At 47.5% G+C, this 15,517-nt stretch overlaps 1 long non-coding RNA gene across 1 annotated transcript in view; it reads right to left on the reverse strand.

The window, feature by feature from the left end:
- LOC134568532 (uncharacterized) overlaps positions 1-15,517 on the reverse strand; it is a 65,059-nt gene that overhangs the window by 16,251 nt on the left and 33,291 nt on the right. The window lies entirely within an intron of this gene.

The raw sequence follows: 15,517 nt of genomic DNA on the forward strand, positions 1-15,517 counted from the left end.
TTACACATAGAACCAGATTCCCGATTCCACAAAGTGTAAATAAAAACATTTCATACTTACAACACGAGGAATGATGTTAAATAGGTCAAGAAATGCTAGTTTAAAATGTACAAATCGTTTGAGTTCCTTCAGACGACATAACGATTCTGTTCATATAATTATCCTGCACCGACAGCGATGCAGGCAGACTGCATTCCCACATCCGAGCATTCATATTCATCTGCTTCGAAATAAGGTCAGACCTAAAATGACAGAAATCAAAATAGTTATGTAATTATATAAGGCAAGAAAACATTCTTTAGATATTCTCTGCCAGCTGGATTCTTATTACATGATTAGAGAACTATTTCAAGAGACATTCCTGCATAGATCCCTGTCTCCCTGCACACAGTGTATAATAACTGCAGCTATAAGGTTATGGTGTAAGGAGGTCCCCTGTCTCCCCGCACACAGTGTATTATAACTGCAGCTATAAGGTTATGGTGTAAGGAGGTCCCCTGTCTCCCCGCACACAGTGTATTATAACTGCAGCTATAAGGTTATGGTGTAAGGAGGTCCCCTGTCTCCCCGCACACAGTGTATTATAACTGCAGCTATAAGGTTATGGTGTAAGGAGGTCCCCTGTCTCCCTGCACACAGTGTATTATAACTGCATCTATAAGGTTATGGTGTAATTAGGTCCCCTGTCTCCCCGCACACAGTGTATTATAACTGCAGCTATAAGGTTATGGTGTAAGGAGGTCCCCTGTCTCCCCGTACACAGTGTATTATAACTGCAGCTATAAGGTTATGGTGTAAGGAGGTCTCGCTGTCTCCCTGCACACAGTGTAGTATAACTGCAGCTATAAGGTTATGGTGTAAGGAGGTCCCCTGTCTCCCCGTACACAGTGTATAATAACTGCAGCTATAAGGTTATGGTGTAAGGAGGTCTCGCTGTCTCCCTGCACACAGTGTATTATAACTGCATCTATAAGGTCAGTAGTGGGGAAAGTGATGGAAACCATGTTAAAGGATAGGATTGTTGAACATCTAAAAACACATGGATTTCAAGATCAGAGACAACATGGGTTTACTTCAGGGAGATCATGCCAAACTAATCTTATTGATTTTTTTGATTGGGTAACTAAAATTATAGATAAGGGTGGTGCAGTAGACATTGCTTACCTAGATTTCAGTAAGGCTTTTGACACTGTTGATCAGAAAGAAGGCTTATCAATAAACTGCAATCTTTGAGTTTGGATTCCAATATTGTTGAATGGGTAAGGCAGTGGCTGAGTGACAGGCAACAGAGGGTTGTAGTCAATGGAGTATATTCGAAGCTTGGGCTTGTCACCAGTGGGGTACCTCAGGGATCTGTACTTGGACCCATTCTCTTTAATATTTTTATTAGTGATATTGCAGAAGGTCTTGATGGTAAGGTGTGTCTTTTTGCGGATGATACTAAGATATGTAACAGGGTTGATGTTCCAGGAGGGATAAGCCAAATGGCAAATGATTTAGGTAAACTAGAAAAATGGTCAGACTTGTGGCAACTGACATTTAATGTGGATAAGTGCAAGATAATGCATCTTGGCCGTAAAAACCCAAGGGCAGAGTACAGAATATTTGATAGAGTCCTAACCTCAACATCTGAGGAAAGGGATTTAGGGGTGATTATTTCTGAGGACTTAAAGGTAGGCAGACAATGTAATTGTAACGGATCACCTGGCACCCCGACTTGGTACCTCCGTTAATGGATGCTCCTAGTGCTTCCTGAGGACTCCAAGCACTCTGGCAGACACCACAATCACCGAATCCGAGAAACCTTTAAATTCTCCCAAGCATATGAATGCTGTAGACCATTGAATAGGAACCATACGAATAGGCTTGTACTCCTAGCAGTCAACTGGAACAGCATGCAATAAATCCTTCCCCCCAATAATGAGACGACACATCACTTTGAGGGTAAAACAGGAACTCTCGACTGGCTCATCCAGCCCGGCTTTTATTATAATAATACACATACAGTCCACACCCAGGGGGAGGCATAAAATATCCAATCACATACATGGTTCAGCCCACACATCCCCTCCCCTCAGATAACATTAAACCCAATTATCCGGTACACTTTTTCAGCCAAGTTCTGGATGTACCCCAAAACCCGGGGGTACACCTTTAAATCCAGCATCGCTGGATAGCCCTTATTCAGGGGGACAACATATCCAAAATTCAAGTAATTCGGATGAATGGTTCGTGAGATATGGGGTTCCAAAGATTTGACCGACCGCATGGGTAAAGTATCCGAAAACAGTTCCATGCATTTTGGCCCTGCGGTCGGTCACAAACAAGGGAATGAAAACAGGCGAATTGCCTGTGTTATAGAGCCTGGAGAGGGTTTGAATGAATTCCCTTGTTTATGGGGTTCTTTCTACCGAACGGCGGGTCATTCGGTAGTTTCCATACGAATTTCTGGAAGTATGGAGGTCTCAGCGGTGTTTGCCTAGTCAAGTGTCCGATTTTAGTTCCAGACACTCGACGGCAAAACACCGCTGTTCGGTAGTTTAAGATGGCCGCCGCCACGTGTTTGTTTCCCGAATGGCGGCCACCCAGAGGACAAAGAATACATTACACTGATTGCCAATTACCCGTTTGCAACATTGTTGCAAACTGTAATTGGAGGCACACTTATTCCTGGGTGGTCTGGTTGTTCGGTAGTTTCACTCAATATAATAAATGGAGTGATTCTACCGAACAATCAGATGAATGCTGCATACATATCCCAGGTTAAACTTAACACACAAATACACATATAATATTACAGGCAGTACACTAGAATATGTATCACAGTCTTAAAGGGACAGTAGTCCCAAAAGTCCCAATATGTCCATAGATGCTGTTAAAAGGGCCAGTAGCAGCAATATACAGTACAATATGCCCCAAATAACCCAGGGGCCATAGTCAGCAGGTAGGAGGCTAGCAAACAGGCTTCTCCAGGGCCCAGTGGCGAGGTTGGTTTCGCCACATTTCTCCCCTTTTCCAAACAGACTAACAGGGTACCTGACCTCTTGCCGGTCAGTGCCCTTGTTAGTCCAGCAGCCCACCCACAAAACAGAAACAGCAGTACAGCCCACCCACAATAAATGGTTACTACACCTGAGTAAGAGAAAAACTTGTCCAGGTCCAGGTGCCTCACCATGGCTGTGTGGGGGACTGGTAGGCTGTTTTGGTGGGTTGCTGAGTGGGCAGAGCCCAGCGGTACTCTGCCCTGGTGCCAGCACTACCCCGGGAGTAGTCTGGTTGGAGCCTTGCTGGAGACCGACTGCCTCCCCTTTAGCTGCGCAGCTCTGCTGCTGGAGACCGACTGTCTCCCCTTTAGTTACACAGCTCTGCTGCTGGAGACAGACTGTCTCCCCTTTGGCTAAACAGCCCTGTTGTGGGGGGGCAGGACCGACCGTCCCTACCCCCTGTGCTGGAAGTGCAGAGACCACGGTCCCATCTGCACAGGTGTGGGGCTTACAGTCTCCCCCTGGTACATTAAGCTGTCGCTGGGGAGAGGTGGTAACCAGCTCCTCTCCCATTAGAACACTCTGCCCATCGATGATCCGTTGCTGGGGAGAGGTGGTAACAATCTCCTCTCCCATGCCTACTTTCAGTCTTTGTGGAGGGAGACCGACTGTCTCTCCTCCCAATTCAGTGTCCTGCTGCTGGGGAATAGAGACTGGGCTCTCTATTCCCAAACAATCATGCTGCTGCTGGGGGGTAGGACCAACTACCTCTGCCCCCTGTAACTCAGCCTTCCGCTGGGGAGGGAGGACGCTGCTCTCCTCTCCCTGCACTTCACACTGCCTTCCCGGCATATCACTCTGCTGCTGGGGGGAAGGACCAACTACCTCTGCCCCCTGTAACTCAGCCTGCCGCTGGGGAATGGAGACTGGGCTCCCAATTCCCTGTGATTCACACTGCCGCTGGGGAATGGAGACTGGGCTCCCAATTCCCAACAAATCACACTGCCGCTGGGGAGGGAGGACGGCCCCTTCAGCTCCCTGTAACTTGGGCGCAGAGACCACGGTCCCATCTGCGCTGGTGTGGGGCTTACTGTCTCCCCTTGGTGTGCTAAGCTGCCGCTGGGGAGAGGGGGTAACAAACTCCTCTCCCTTACACACTTTCAGCCGCTGGGGAGCAGGGCTGACCCTCTGTACTCCCTGTAGGCAGGGCGCAGAGACCACGGTCCCATCTGCGCTGGTGAGGGGCTTACTGTCTCCCCTTGGTGAGCTGTGCTGCCGCTGGGGAGAGGGAATAACAAACTCCTCTCCCTTACACACCTTCAACCGCTGGGGAGAGGGGATAACAGGCTCCTCTCCCTGCACCGTAGACTGCCGCTGGGGAGCAAGAACGACACCTTCCGCTCCCTGTAACGCACACTGCCGCTGGGGATCTGGGCCGACTGCCCAGCATCCCTGTAGGGCCGGTAGAGAGACCGCAGTCCCATCTCCACCTGCCATCGGTGGGTCTTCCCAGGACCAATCCGTGAGGCCCCTCAACATTTGTGAGTAAGGGCCACCTGCTTCCCCACCTGGCAACTCTGGCTGCTGCTGGGGATCTGGGCCGGCTGCCCAGCATCCCGGTGGAGTGACCTTGGTCCCATCTCTACCTGCCTGTTGTGGTTCCTCACAGGACCAGTCTATGAGGACCCCCACTTCGGGTTCCTCCCGCCGCCTCAGGGAAAGACAGCTAACCTCCTCGGATGCAGCCTCTACCCGGCTGCTGTAACGCTCCTGCTGCTGAGCATACTTCCTCTCTTTTGCCAACCGGAATTCTCGGTCCAGCCTTGTGTTTCGCTCGGCCATGACCTGGTTCCAGATCACCCGGCGTGTCTCCATGGGTATATCATCCCCATACTCAGCCACTCGCTGCCTCACCTCGGCCAGCCAATCATCTCCAGAGCCAGAACCTTCCATACTTGTCTGCTCCCAGGGGCGCTGCACGACTGCTAGCGTTGCCCTCAATTTGTAAATCCAAACGAACTGTGTCTCCGAGCTGCTTTACCTCACACTAGGACGCCATCCCACCGCTGCCACCAATGTAACGGATCACCTGGCACCCCGACTTGGTACCTCCGTTAATGGATGCTCCTAGTGCTTCCTGAGGACTCCAAGCACTCTGGCAGACACCACAATCACCGAATCCGAGAAACCTTTAAATTCTCCCAAGCATATGAATGCTGTAGACCATTGAATAGGAACCATACGAATAGGCTTGTACTCCTAGCAGTCAACTGGAACAGCATGCAATAAATCCTTCCCCCAATAATGAGACGACACATCACTTTGAGGGTAAAACAGGAACTCTCGACTGGCTCATCCAGCCCGGCTTTTATTACAATAATACACATACAGTCCACACCCAGGGGGAGGCATAAAATATCCAATCACATACATGGTTCAGCCCACACATCCCCTCCCCTCAGATAACATTAAACCCAATTATCCGGTACACTTTTTCAGCCAAGTTCTGGATGTACCCCAAAACCCGGGGGTACACCTTTAAATCCAGCATCGCTGGATAGCCCTTATTCAGGGGGACAACATATCCAAAATTCAAGTAATTCGGATGAATGGTTCGTGAGATATGGGGTTCCAAAGATTTGACCGACCGCATGGGTAAAGTATCCGAAAACAGTTCCATGCATTTTGGCCCTGCGGTCGGTCACAAACAAGGGAATGAAAACAGGCGAATTGCCTGTGTTATAGAGCCTGGAGAGGGTTTGAATGAATTCCCTTGTTTATGGGGTTCTTTCTACCGAACGGCGGGTCATTCGGTAGTTTCCATACGAATTTCTGGAAGTATGGAGGTCTCAGTGGTGTTTGCCTAGTCAAGTGTCCGATTTTAGTTCCAGACACTCGACGGCAAAACACCGCTGTTCGGTAGTTTAAGATGGCCGCCGCCACGTGTTTGTTTCCCGAATGGCGGCCACCCAGAGGACAAAGAATACATTACACTGATTGCCAATTACCCGTTTGCAACATTGTTGCAAACTGTAATTGGAGGCACACTTATTCCTGGGTGGTCTGGTTGTTCGGTAGTTTCACTCAATATAATAAATGGAGTGATTCTACCGAACAATCAGTGAATGCTGCATACATATCCCAGGTTAAACTTAACACACAAATACACATATAATATTACAGGCAGTACACTAGAATATGTATCACAGTCTTAAAGGGACAGTAGTCCCAAAAGTCCCAATATGTCCATAGATGCTGTTAAAAGGGCCAGTAGCAGCAATATACAGTACAATATGCCCCAAATAACCCAGGGGCCATAGTCAGCAGGTAGGAGGCTAGCAAACAGGCTTCTCCAGGGCCCAGTGGCGAGGTTGGTTTCGCCACAGTAATAGAGCAGCAGGAAATGCTAGCAGAATGCTTGGTTGTATAGGGAGAGGTATTAGCAGTAGAAAGAGGGAAGTGCTCATGCCATTGTACAGAACACTGGTGAGACCTCACTTGGAGTACTGTACACAGTACTGGAGACCATATCTTCAGAAGGATATTGATACCTTAGAGAGAGTTCAAAGAAGGGCTACTAAACTTGTTCATGGATTGCAGGATAAAACTTACCAGGAAAGGTTAAAGGATCTTAACATGTATAGCTTGGAGGAAAGACGAGACAGGGGGGATATGATAGAAACATTTAAATACATAAAGGGAATCAACACAGTAAAGGAGGAGACTATATTTAAAAGAAGAAAAACTACCACAACCAGAGGACATAGTCTAAAATTAGAAGGATAAAGGTTTAAAAATAATATCAGGAAGTATTACTTTACTGAGAGGGTAGTGGATGCATGGAATAGCCTTCCAGCTGAAGTGGTAGAGGTTAACACAGTAAAGGAGTTTAAGCATGCGTGGGATAGGCATAAGGCTATCCTAACTATAAGATAATGCCAGGGACTAATGAAAGTATTTAGAAAACTGGGCAGACTAGATGGGCCGAATGGTTCTTATCTGCCGTCACATTCTATGTTTCTATGTTTCTATGTAAGGAGGTCCCCTGTCTCCCTGCACACAGTGTATTATAACTGCAGCTATAAGGTTATGGTGTAAGGAGGTTCCCTGTCTCCCCGCACACAGTGTATTATAACTGCAGCTATAAGGTTATAGTGTAAGGAGGTCCCCTGTCTCCCTGCACACAGTGTATTATAACTGCAGCTATAAGGTTATGGTGTAAGGAGGTCCCCTGTCTCCTCGCACACAGTGTATTAGAACTGCAGCTATAAGGTTATGGTGTAAGGAGGTCCCCTGTTTCCCCGCACACAGTGTATTATAACTGTAGCTATAAGGTTATGGTGTAAGGAGGTCCCCTGTCTCCCCGCACACAGTGTATTATAACTGCATCTATAGGGTTATGGTGTAAGGAGGTCCCCTGTCTCCCCGCACACAGTGTGTTATAACTGCAGCTATAAGGTTATGGTGTAAGGAGGTCCCCTGTCTCCCGGCACACAGTGTATTATAACTGCAGCTATAAGGTTACGGTGTAAGGAGGTCCCCTGTCTCCCCGCACACAGTGTATTATAACTGCATCTATAAGGTTATGGTGTAATTAGGTCCCCTGTCTCCCCGCACACAGTGTATTATAACTGCAGCTATAAGGTTATGGTGTAAGGAGGTCCCCTGTCTCCCCGCACTTAGTGTATTATAACTGCAGCTATAAGGTTATGGTGTAAGGAGGCCCCCTGTCTCCCCGCACACAGTGTATTATAACTGCAGCTATAAGGTTATGGTGTGAGGAGGTCTCCTGTCTCCCCGCACAGTGTATTATAACTGCAGCTATAAGGTTATGGTGTAAGGAGGACCCCTGTCTCCCCGCACAGTGTATTATAACTGCAGCTATAAGGTTATGGTGTAAGGAGGTCCTCTGTCTCCCCGCACACAGTGTATTATAACTGCAGCTATAAGGTTATGGTGTAAGGAGGACCCCTGTCTCCCCGCACAGTGTATTATAACTGCAGCTATAAGGTTATGGTGTAAGGAGGTCCTCTGTCTCCCCGCACACAGTGTATTATAACTGCAGCTATAAGGTTATGGTGTAAGGAGGTCCCCTGTCTCCCAGCACACAGTGTATTATAACTGCAGCTATAAGGTTATGGTGTAAGGAGGTCCTCTGTCTCCCCGCACACAGTGTATTATAACTGCAGCTATAAGGTTATGGTGTAAGGAGGTCCCCTGTCTCCCCGCACACAGTGTATTATAACTGCAGCTATAAGGTTATGGTGTAAGGAGGTCCCCTGTCTCCCCGCACACAGTGTATTATAACTGCAGCTATAAGGTTATGGTGTAAGGAGGCCCCCTGTCTCCCCGCACACAGTGTATTATAACTGCAGCTATAAGGTTATGGTGTAAGGAGGTCCCCTGTCTCCCCGCACACCGTGTATTATAACTGCAGCTATAAGGTTATGGTGTAAGGAGGTCCCCTGTCTCCCCGCACACAGTGTATTATAACTGCAGCTATAAGGTTATGGTGTAAGGAGGTCCTCTGTCTCCCCGCACACAGTGTATTATAACTGCAGCTATAAGGTTATGGTGTAAGGAGGTCCCCTGTCTCCCCGCACACAGTGTATTATAACTGCAGCTATAAGGTTATGGTGTAAGGAGGTCCCCTGTCTCCCCGCACACAGTGTATTATAACTGCAGCTATAAGGTTATGGTGTAAGGAGGCCCCCTGTCTCCCCGCACACAGTGTATTATAACTGCAGCTATAAGGTTATGGTGTAAGGAGGTCCCCTGTCTCCCCGCACACCGTGTATTATAAGTACAGCTATAAGGTTATGGTGTAAGGAGGTCCCCTGTCTCCCCGCACACAGTGTATTATAACTGCAGCTATAAGGTTATGGTGTAAGGAGGTCCTCTGTCTCCCCGCACACAGTGTATTATAACTGCAGCTATAAGGTTATGGTGTAAGGAGGTCCCCTGTCTCCCCGCACACAGTGTATTATAACTGCAGCTATAAGGTTATGGTGTAAGGAGGCCCCCTGTCTCCCCGCACACCGTGTATTATAACTACAGCTATAAGGTTATGGTGTAAGGAGGTCCCCTGTCTCCCCGCACACAGTGTATTATAACTGCAGCTATAAGGTTATGGTGTAAGGAGGTCCTCTGTCTCCCCGCACACAGTGTATTATAACTGCAGCTATAAGGTTATGGTGTAAGGAGGTCCCCTGTCTCCATGCACACAGTGTATTATAACTGCAGCTATAAGGTTATGGTGTAAGATATCGCAAGGAACCACAAGAAAACCTGGAATCAAGAATGGAATGCACCACATATTCCAGGTGACCATCAACAGCAACTGGATGAGGGACAGGGACACGTTTAGTATACCTGTGTGGTGAAACCAACCTCGCCACTGGGCATTGGAGAAGCCTGTTTGCCCACCTCCTGCCTGCTGACTATGGCCCCTGGGAGATTTGGCCCTTTAAATACAGTATTTGGGCATATTGTATTTTATTATGCTGCTGCTGGCCCTTTAAGAACCATCTGGGGACATACTGTGACTTTTGGGAACAATGCCCCTTTAAGACTATGCCCCCTGGAAGATATTGCCTGTTAAAGACTATTTTAGCAGATTGGATTTTAAAAGACTTGCTGCCCCTTTAAATTGTATTGGAGCAGTTCTGCAGCTTTAAATTGGCACTTCGGATGCAGCCGAAGTGCCGAAGTAGTCAAAGTGGCCGCCATTCGACAAACGAACACGTGACGAGGTCAGCGGTATGTGTAGCCAAATCCATGGAACTGAAATCGGCTACACATTTCAACGAACACCGCTGACCTTTACCTTCTCCTACACTCAGTTCTCAGCTGCAGAGACTAAGTCCCGTTCAGCAGTTTGAACTCACTGCTATACTAAGCTAAATGCACGAACGGCCCCGTTCGTGCATTCAAATGGGACTTACTCATTTTTCTGTGTAAAATAGACCGACCGCACAGCCCAAATCTATGGAACTGTTTTGGGCAGGAAAATGTGCTTCCGGTCGGTCATAAAGGACTCCCAGCTAACTTTTGATCTACTGGATGGATTTGTCTGATTTGAGTGTTTATGTTTAAAGTGTGCTGATTCTGAATATGTCGTTATGAAGATTGGATGTATATTTTTAAAGTTATAGTACATGTATAAAAACTGCATTTTTCCTGCTTGTGATAATTATGTTAACCCATTGTGTACCATAATTATATCACAGGCAGAGGGGAGGATTTTGTGTACAACTGCTGGGAGTGTTTTCTGTAATGTACGTGTGTTATTGGCTGCTCTGTAAAACCCTGTGGGCAGTACTATGTTTGTGGATTGTGAATAAAAGAGGCTGTATGTGCCAGTACAGTCAGTTCTACTTGACCTCAAAACGAAGTGTCGTCTCGTTATTGGGGAATTGGATTGTATGCTGATTGCCAGGAGTGTAAGCTGATTGTATGCTTTTCCTGTTCAGCTGTTTACAGCATTCATATGCTTGAGAGCATTTGTATGCTTCTCCGGTTCGGTGGTTGTGGTGTCTGCTGCAGTGCTTGGAGTCCTCAGGAAGCTCTAGGGGCATCCTTCAATGGAGGTACCCAGTCGGGGTGCCCGTCGATCCGTTACAACCTGTAACAGCTTAGGGGTTTCAGAAGAGACTTATAGAAGGTATTGGGTATACGCAAAGAAGGAGGAAGGTCAAATGACTAAGCCACAGGACTAATGTGTTTAAGGATCTTGTAGGGACCAATTAACATGGGAGCGAATTTCATCGAAGGGACCCGCAGACATATGTGTGGGTCATGAGTGATAAGAGGAGTACGTAGTGGTCTACCATCTATGGCCTCAACGCCAAGAGTGTGGCCTTTAGAAGGACAGGAACAGCAGAATCAGCAACTAAAGTAGAATGTATGAAATTATCTGCTGCTCCTGAATTTATCAAGGATTTAACAAGGAGGTTCTTCTCTTTGATTTTAAAACTAACTGACAGTATTTACCTAGATGTTTCAGGTTAAGGGGACAAAGTCATTACACGTGAGAGTTTTCCGGACGGCTGGGACATTCTTTCCTAAGATGACCCTTCTGTCCAAATCAAAGACAAAGTCCCTCTCTTTTTCTGAAAGCCTTCTCAGCCTCGGATAACTTTGTCACACCTAATTGCATGGGTTCTGGGACTGGGGCAGGTAATGCTAGCACCTCTCGAACCGGAGGATGTAGGGCAGGACTCATGACCATTCTCCTTTGTATCTCCTTTTGTGAGCATCTATCTCTGAGTCGATAATCTATATGTATGCAATAATCGATTAGATCATTTAAATCAGGAGGCAAGTCTTTGGCCGCTATTTGATCCTGAATGTTATCCGCTAAACCCTCTTGGAAAGCCATAACCAAACCACTATTACTCCAGACCACCTCGGAAGCTAACATTCTAAATTCTATAGCATATTCTGCCACTGACCGAGATTCCTGTCTTATTCTCATCAAAGACTTTCCGGCATAATGAGCATGACCTGGCGCATCAAAAGTCAGCGCAGCTATGGAGAACAAGTAAATCAGACTCCCATTAAGGGTTAGCCCAAGCTAGTGCCTTATCAGCTAAATGATTGACTAGAAATGTAATCTTTGCTCTACCCATGGAAAAACGGCGAGGATTCATGTAAAAATGGATGCTAACCTGGTTGATGAAAGCTCAACAATTCAACAGATTTCTAATATACTGTGAGGATGTTTCATATGAGCAGGAGGAGCATAGTGACTAGTCTCATAGGCAGAGGACGTAATAGCTGACCCCGGTGGCAGATTGTGTCTCGGGCTGCAGATGAGCTGTACGTTGCAGTATAGTCTGAAGGGCTTGGGCAAATTGAACCATACGCTGATCAAGCCCCGTCCATTCTTGCTCCTTGTACCTCCATCTGCTGAGACAGGTCTGTAGGGTCGATAATGGCCCTGTTGTACTGTCATGACTAAAACACACAGGCCCTAATCTGCTAAAGGAGAGGTATAACGTATTACCGGGCCTTTGAATGGCCGGATTTAATGTAAAGAGTAGTCAGGAATAAAGCCAAAGTCAACTGTAGCAACATAGCAAACGTAAAGCGCACTCTTGGGTATACAGGATCCACAACAAGGCAACTTGCTACTGAAAAGCCCTGGCTTATAAAGCCAGGGAACCGATACCACTGGTTTGCATCACTGAAGAGTGCATAAAGACCCAAATTTGGGAGTTTCTGTTTGTGTGAATCGTTCAGTTCGGCATTTCGAGTCACGCCATTAAGACGTCGGCATGACTTTGAACAAACAGATGCGCACGCAGAGTACGCAGAGTCTGTTCCGCCGCCGGATCATGGAGCTCTGGAACAAGTAAGTATGACACTATCATTGCTTGCCCTGGATGCATGCTCCTACTTACGAATCACATTATGTTCATTCAGTGACATAAGATGATGGGTAATTATTTTAAGCAGGGTCTTAAATGCTTTTCAGAACTCCCTGTGCAATTAAGAAGATCGTGATTGGCATCATTCATCCTGGGAGAGATGTACAATTTGATTGTAACTGTATGCATTGAATCTATGATTCCATTTGGACACAACATATAAAAGGTGTGATGACTTCATTAAAGTTAGTTGTGTAAGAATAAATGTGCATTTGCAAAGTCAACATGGCAACCTATAACTGCTATTCTTAGTTTCAGTGCGTACGTTGTGTTCTCTGGGATAACTGATTGAAAGAAATACGAATATTTACGTATGTGGCAATCTGACACATCAGTTTGTTTTAATTTTGTTTGATCTTAGAAATGTAGCAAGAATGTAAAACCCTGTAATCACTGATTCATATTACAGTATGTTAGTGACTCAGTACCCTTAGGGCACAGAGTGGTGCCACCTCACTACTTAGCTATGCCACAAGCATGTGTGGGGTCTCTGCCAGCCTCTATCGGTTTCTTAACATGTTAGAAAAACAGGTTTGATTTGATATTATGAGGTTGGTGGCCTTCTGATCTTGCTAAACAAAAGACAGAGGGGCATTCCCTGGGCATCTCTGTACATGACTGATTACCCAAAATATATGATTGTCCCTGTGGCCAAACAGAAAGAGAAGTTGTTCTTGTTTTTTTCAATTAGATTGTATTTTTGGCTGTTCTGGCATAGTCTGAGCATTCCGTGTGAATGAAGTAAACCCTTGTGGTGCAGTACGTGCAATGTGGAATGAACCATTAAGTGTACTTATACGTCACTTCTACGCAGAATGAGCACGTCCAGAGTAGCACGAACAGTGCAATAACATCACGCAAAACAGTGCAGTGCTGTGGACAAGGCATACATCAGACATTTTGGGATCCCTAACACAGCTCAATGGGCCCCTAGGGCCCCCCCTGAGCCTGTCCACAGGGCCGCCACTCATTCCACCATTATCATGCAGACACTAAGAGCTGCAGTAGGTGATGTAATGTGTGTGTTTGTAGGGGATGTAATATGTGTGTTTAGGGAACCCTGTGTGTGTAGGGGATGTTGTGTATAGTGTATGTAGTGTGTGTAGTGTGTGTGTAAGGAATGCAGTGTGTGCAGTGTTTGTATATAGTGCGTACAGTGTCTGTGTGTATAGTGTATGCAGTGTGTGTGTAAGGAATACAGAGTGTGCAGTGAGTATATAGTGTATGCAGTACCTGTGTGTATAGTGGATGTGGATAGTGGGGAATGTAGTGTGTGCAGTGTATGGAGTGTTTGTATATAATGTATCCAGTGTATGTGTAAGGAATGCTGTTTGTGCAATAGATGCAGTGTTTGTATATAGTGCATGCAGTGTCTGTGTGTATAGTTCATGCAGTGTTTGTGTGGTGGATGCAGTGTGTGCACATTGTGGATACAGTGTTGGTGTGGTGGATGCAGTGTGTATAGTGTATGCAGTGTTAATGTGGTGGATGCAGTGTGTGTATAGTGGATGCAGTGTTAATGTGGTGGATGCAGTGTGTGTATAGTGGATGCAGTGTTGGTGTGGTGGATGTAGTGTGTGTATAGTGGATGCAGTGTTAATGTGGTAGATGCAGTGTGTGTATAGTGAATGCAGTGTGTATGGATGCCCCTACATCCCCTGATAGCCCTGATCTAGGTGAGCAACATATCCAAAAATCACCCAGATCAGTTCAGGGGTTCAGGAATTCTATGGAAGTTATTTATTTGACCAACCGCACGCATGGTACCATGCCCAAAACAGTTCCAGAGAATCAGGGCTTGCGGTCGGTTTAGAACAGGGGGGAAGAGTCAGCGCTAGATAACAAACTGAAGGGCAGCAACCCAAGGCTAATAACAATAGTCTATAACAGTGATGGCGAACCTATGGCACGCGTGCCACAGGTGGCACGCCGGGCCCCCTCTGTGGGCATGCGGCCATAGGTTCTCCATCAATCAGAGTAGGTACCTGCCTGCCCGAAACGGCAGGCGCCTACTCTGCTTCCGGGTCAGGAGGCAGGGGGAGGGATCTGTAAATCAGCTTCCCTGTCCTCCCGCGCGATGCTGTGTGGAGTGTTGCCGAGCGTTACCATGGCAACGCTTCACACAGCATCGCGCGGAACGACAGGGGAGCTGATTCACAGATCCCTCCCCCTGCAGTGCTTACCACCACCGGACCACCAGGGATGGCTGTGCCGCCGCCCCCCCCACTTCATTAAAGGTGTGAAGCGTTGCCATGGTAACTGGGGGAGGGGGGGGATACTGACACACAGCACCCCTATTCCCCCAGCAGTACCCCTACCACCCCCAGCAGTACCCCTACCCCCCAGCACCCCTATCCCCCCAGCAGTACCCCTACCACCCAGCAGTACACCTACCCCCACACAAAGTACCCCTACCCCCCGCAGTACCCCTACCCCCCCAGCAGTACCCCTACCCCCCACAGCAGTACCCCTACCCCCCACAGCAGTACCCCCCACAACAGTACACCTACCCCCCCACACACAGCATCCCTACCCCACCACACAGTACCCCTATCCCCCCACACAGTACCCCTACCCCCACAGCAGTACCCCTACCCCCACAGCACTTTTACCCCCCCACAGCACCCTTACCCCCGCCCAGCACCCCTACCCCCCACACAGCACCCCTCTCACACACACATTACCCCTCATACACACACACACACACAGCACCCCTCTCACACACACAGCACCCCCCCACACACACACACAGCACCCCCCCACACACACACAGCACCCCCCCCACACACACAGCACCCCCCACACACTTACACTGCACCCCCCACACACTTACACAGCACCCCTCATACACACACACACACACAACACCCCCCCCCCCCCCCACACACAGCACCCCCACACACACACGCAATTGCCGTGTTGGCACTTTAAGGAAAAAAATGTTGGCATGTATTGCGGTTTGGGCACTCGGGCTCAAAAAGGTTTGCCATCACTGGTCTATAAGAATAAGAACCAGACCAAATGGTCTAAATGAAAATACAGCAAACAAATAAACCTATGTTGATAATAAAAGAACAGTGGAGAATAAAAAGTCCCAATAAA

This window comes from Pelobates fuscus, chromosome 7, assembly GCF_036172605.1.
Source record: "Pelobates fuscus isolate aPelFus1 chromosome 7, aPelFus1.pri, whole genome shotgun sequence".
Lineage (NCBI taxonomy): Eukaryota > Metazoa > Chordata > Amphibia > Anura > Pelobatidae > Pelobates > Pelobates fuscus.